We start from the raw sequence: 6000 nt of genomic DNA, 5'->3' as shown, positions 1-6000 counted from the left end.
GACATTTTATTGCAGAAAATAGAAATTAATTTTGCCCCATTGTTAAAACTAAGATAAGGTAGTAATCTTACAACAGTATAGGCATAGTAATTATGTCTTTTAAGAGGAAGGCTAAATTTTCTTTCAACAGGAATGACCTTTTATTTTTAATAAGCTATAGCTGATTATCATTTTAATATACTGAACTTAGATTTACATTTGTAATGTTTGATTTAATTTAGTGGTGATGGTACTCCTAAATTTGAGACTGTGGTTAAAGAAAAAACAGTGGCCGAGAAGGTAGACTGCCTTTCTGTCTTTCAGGTTTCTCCATTTGTAAAACAAGGATGATAATAGGGTCTACTTCCAAATGTGGTTATGAGGATTAAATTAGTTAATATATATAAAATGCCTTGCACATAACAGGTGCTCTGTGTTGGCTTTATAGGAAATATTTAAACTGTAACCTAAACTTTGCATATATAGTACCAGAGGATAATTTTCTGCTTCCTAACAATACCAGTGTTGCTACTATAGGTTAGTATTAATAGAATGTGTATATTCCTTTATAGCTTTAGTTAGAAATTATATGAAACACACATCTACAAGCAATTCTATGTTGGCATTATAACAGATTAATGTAGCATTAGCTTAACTTCATGTATGCATTTAACAAGTTCACAAAATGTGTAATTAAAGGTAATTGATAACTAGAGTTTGTTTCACTTCAAAGTATCTTCTCAATCTCCTTGGTGAATTTGTTTTATCTCATATAGAATCTTTTTATTTTAATAGTGTATTTTAATGTTTTTATCATTTTTTTCCCATGTAGCTTGTAATGGAATATTGTATAGGATCTGTTTCAGATTTTGTGAAAGGTAAGTTTCCTTTATTTATTAAGAAAAGAAAAGTATTAGTATAATAAAATGAGAATTCGTTCAGTAAGAGATTTTTTTCATAATGTTAAAACTTTTCAGGAAGAGTGAAAACCTTTGTCTTTTCTAGAGTCTCAGCATGGTGTACACTGTCATTAAATATTATGTTTTAGCGTACAGAAGAGTTTTCTTTCATTATGATTTAACAGGCATTTTCTGCATTCTTTATCATTAAACTTGATTTGTTCCTTCTGTTCAGAATGAAGATATGTAGGAATATAAAAAGGGAAAGCTTCTATTTTATTGTTTTTATAATCATGAAACAATTGTTAAATGTTGTTTGTTAACTTTGAGGAAGATTGCCTGTGAACTATAACAAATAGGCACAACTGCACACTTGTTATAAAGTTAAATTGCCTTGTTTTATTATCTTGGAAAGCAAAAAGTTCCTTCTTGCTAAATGTTAGTTTTTAAAAATTTCCCCACATATTAGATATGTGTATATATATTTTTAAATAGAAATGTTCTATAGAATAATTATTTTCCAATGAATTCTTATTTTAAGTTCACAAAAAGCCATTACAAGAAATGGAAATAGCAGCAATTACACATGGTGCTCTCCAGGGATTAGTCTACTTACATTCTCATAACATGATCCATAGGTAAGAACTTTAAAAATTATCATGTATCAATAAGCACATGGCTTATTGAGTTTATCAGACCTAGAATTTATTGATCCTGAATGCTTTATTTGTTTTAGGTAAATAAAATTACTCTGGAGTTTTACAAACTCATATTTTTTTTAGATTATCCATGTCTTAGAAAGAATATACTAATTTATTTGATCTCTTTGTTAAGGATAATTTTTATCTTTTTCTACACATGCTGCCAGGCTGTCTGAAGTATGTGCACTTTATAGATTTGTGATAGAAATTTAATTATAGAATAATTTAATTTGTGAAGTGGAAAAGACGATAGGGATGATGTATTCTTACTTTTTTCATTTTACAGATGAAGAAACTGATGCCCCAATTTGTGACTAACTTCCCAAAGTTTACAAGCAAGATAGATTAGACTAGAACTAACCTAGATCTTTTGTCCTCCTGGTGACTTATAATGCCAGATTTGATTCCATGACAGAGACAAGTAAAAGCTTCTTAAGACTCTAAGCTTTTGAGATAATCCTTGATAATCCTTGATAGTGGATAGTAATTTAAAGATTAAACCATCATAAACTAATTTTTAGCATTGGTATTGGTTTTCCCTGTTTTTAGAAGGAAGCTAGCATTTTTTAAATTATCTATGTGAACCAGACAATACATAGTAAACTTATATAGTAGAGTCATTGCAAATTAATGGGTTATCAGGTTTTTAGATGAGAATACTAAGGTCCACGAGAAATCCACATGCATAGTAAATAAGAGAATGGAAGATTTGGAAGTAAAACTGAAGGTCTTCTCAACTTCAAAGAACCTATCCATTTGGAAAAAAAATCAAATGGAAAAAAATAGATTGACTTACTATTATATCCATTATAATACTATGTAGTATGAATTGACAAGTGCTTAGAAATTTATTTCTTTTTGAATGTATGGTACCCATTGGGCATACAATCCCATTATAATTTTCTTGGTTCACATGTACATTACTGATTTAGAGAAGAGCATAAAAGTAAATTTGAGATCATTGATATTACCTTATCCATGTGTTTCAGTTTTCATTTCATATTTAGGTAGGAGAACTCTGCTAAAGTTTGGAATGATATGAGTAATTAAAAAAAAACAAATTTAGGGCATGAGGTTCTTTTTTTTACCATTTTAATGTTAAGGGTATACTCAGAAATCTTACAATTATGTAAGAATGTTCAGCTGAATTTTTTAAACCATTATTTGTACCAATGAACAGGAACTCAAATATAGAGTATGTGCTATTAATTACCTAACTTTTTCTTCTGTTTCTACTGCTATTTTATCTTCTCTTTTAGAAAATTTTACTATATACTTACAGGAATTCTGTGTATCTCACTTCTTAATTTGGATCTTAATTCTCATTATCTCAACTGAGAGATTATCAAAGGCCTTGATTATTCTGATTTCTCCTGTGTTTTATAAAATGTTACATGATTTTTATCATTTTCAGTATAATCTTATGAAGGAAAGACAAATAATTTTCTGTGTTCTTTAAACCCAGAGATATCAAAGCATCAAATATCCTTCTGACAGAACGAGGCCAGGTGAAACTTGCTGACTTTGGATTGGCTTCCATGGCCTCTCGTGCCAGTTCTTTTGTGGGAACGCCGTATTGGTAAGAATAGTCCTGTCTGGTATTGATCCTCATAATTGAAATAGGCAGTGTGTGGTTGTACTTTTTTCAGATGCTTTATCTTTTTTCTTGGAAATACAGTGCTGCTTTAGACATTACTCTAAGCACTATAGTTAGTTTCAGATATAGATTTGGAGTGCTGCCCTTGTATCTCCTATTGTTTCATTTGTCCCCCCAATGTTTCTTTCCTGTTATCATCTATATCATGTATTGGGTGTAGGAGTGAAAACATTTAAATATTTAAGAATGGAGAAGATAGAAGTGCTAAGTGGAAATTTTCTTTAGATTTATACTTACTGTGTGTCAGTATCTCTGAATAAGAGTATCTGAAGGCTGGTAGCTAATTACAATTTTTTTAAAATTTTTTATTATGGAGAAATTCAAGTATACAGGTAAATAGGCAAAAATATAAGGAAGGCTCACATAGTGGTCAGCTCAGCCTAAAGCACTACCCCAGGGCCCAGCTGTTCTATGTACTTACTCCTCTTGCCCTCCCTCCACCTCCAGTTATTTGAAGCGAGTTCTAGACATCATCTAATTTTATTCATAAATAATTCCATATTAATGTCAGCAAGTCTGAAGGGAATAATTTTCCACATCTTCAACTTCCATAGGTGTTTTCTCTCTGTATATGTTGAGAGGTGTCTTAGGTCTACTGCATCTTCTTTCCACTTACCTTTCAAATCTCCCAACTCCCACTTTGTTAAAGAAAGGCTTCTTACCCATCCTGAATAGTAGAATGATGCATTGTTCTGAGGATTAAAAGACTCAAACCATCACCAGAGGGAAACTTGAGAATACATAACATCTAGAATAGACAGCATCAGAAATACAGAAGAGTTAGGACACAAAGTTTTGGCAAGGGCCTTCTGGCTTCACAGTCATCTCTCTTCACTTCCTTTTACTCCTTGCTCTTTCTTTTCCCCAATTATCTTCCCTCCCATCTTCTTTTCTAGTAGATCACAAATTACTTCACTTATAACTGGGACAATTGCCATGAGGACACATTAACATGTTATTTACATTGAAAAATGAAGTTTGGCATTTCCTGATAGAGAATAATTCGGATTTGAATGGTTGGTATGACCATGCAGACTGGGTTTGCTAATTAGGTTATTATACAGCAGTGTTTTTAATGAATTGAATGAGCTAGGTCCTCAGCTCCAAATTGTAAATATCTGTAAAGCACATATATAAAATAATGTATATACATATGTGTGCATTATATCCTTTGCAACTAAGTTTATAAAATTTCAATACCAACTCAAAAATGTACAAGCAGATACATTTTTTAAAATAAATTCATTGGAAGTAAGAAAATAAAAAGTTTGAAGGCTACTGTTCTGTATGACCAAAACTTTCTTATGTAGAACCCTAGTTTAGATAGAATCCTCTTCACCTGTATAAAAAAAGGTTCTTTGGAGAAATAATTCTTCTTAATGGTCCCCCTTTACAAATCAGTGATCAATATTTTATACTAGAAAGGAGCTAGAAAGTTGTGCATTAAAAACAAAACTACTTTTTTAACTTTGTTGAACTTACTGACTCCCCAAGCTTACTTCAACATCTTCACACATTAGAAGCCCTCTATTATTGGCAATTGGAAGTTACATATGTATTAATTGGTACATAGTATATTAGGAACACAGCACTGTGTACATATTTACATGTTTTTACACAGAGGAACACACATACACCGGATGACAATCTTACTAAGCAGTCAGAAACTGTTCTAAATGTCTGTCTGTGCTTGACAACAAGTACAAAGGAAGTATAAGGTGAAGCATACCAGTGAGAACATTAGAGTCTAGCTAAGATGTAAATTACCATTTCATTTTATAACCAAGATGCCTATAAAGTTAATAATTATATGATTTATTTAGTTATGAGTGACTGTCCTAGCCACTTTTATCACCGAACACTACTCCTATTTGCAAAAAAGACTGACAAACTGCTTATTCGTTGTTGCTTATTGTGGCAGATATTTTCTCAGCTAAATGTAGTGAGCTTGTTTACTTCAAGGAAACGAGTGCCAGTGATAAAATGCCCTCTTTCAAGCAAAACGTAGACTTTTGTAATAAGATACTAAAATGAAAATGTTTGAGAATCACTGGCATAAAGGATATACAATATTAGTATCTGTAAACTTGAATTCCCTGCTCTGGGGAATCTTTCCTCCATGATGCTGTTACATGATCATGACAAATGGTGAGAATAAGTCTAACACTGTATATGCAATGGTAAATATTTACCTCACAACCTGTAATGCATTTATTTCCCTTTACAAGAATTCTTATGTCCAGTTATATCATCTGGAATTCACACAGGTTTTCTCCATGTAGATGGTCATTAGGTTTTTAAAGAATAGTATACTTTTCTTTTCTTTTTTAACTGTAAGTGACATTTTATGTTTTAGGATGGCCCCAGAAGTAATTTTAGCCAAGGATAAACAACAAAAATATGATGCCAAAGTAGATGTATGGTCTCTTGGAATAACATGTATTGAACTAGGTAAGCATTGCTCTTTATTACTGTGCAGTAAGTTTTGATCAATGTTTTACCTCAATTTCTATATAAAATTACAGATTTTTATTTTTATGTCAGTATTTAGGGGGAGCAATAAATCTGTTAAAGTTGTCACTTGGGTTATTTGGCAATTTATATATACATATATTAGCTTAGGTGTATTAGATTTGCTGTATTAAATTAGGTCTAAAATAGTTTATAATGTGGTATTAATTTTGAGGTATCTGTGTCTAACATTTAATGAGTATTTGTTAAACACCTAGAATATGTCTATGGTTATAGATTTACCATATATGAA

At 31.3% G+C, this 6000-nt stretch overlaps 1 pseudogene; it reads left to right on the top strand.

The window, feature by feature from the left end:
- Positions 1–811: 811 nt before the first annotated feature.
- LOC140850597 (serine/threonine-protein kinase TAO1-like) overlaps positions 812–6000 on the top strand; it is a 54640-nt pseudogene continuing 49451 nt past the window's right edge.

Source organism: Manis javanica, chromosome 7 (genome assembly GCF_040802235.1).
Source record: "Manis javanica isolate MJ-LG chromosome 7, MJ_LKY, whole genome shotgun sequence".
Lineage (NCBI taxonomy): Eukaryota > Metazoa > Chordata > Mammalia > Pholidota > Manidae > Manis > Manis javanica.
The sequence above is the reverse complement of the archived record's forward strand: the minus strand, read 5'-3'. Positions and strand labels throughout refer to the sequence as shown.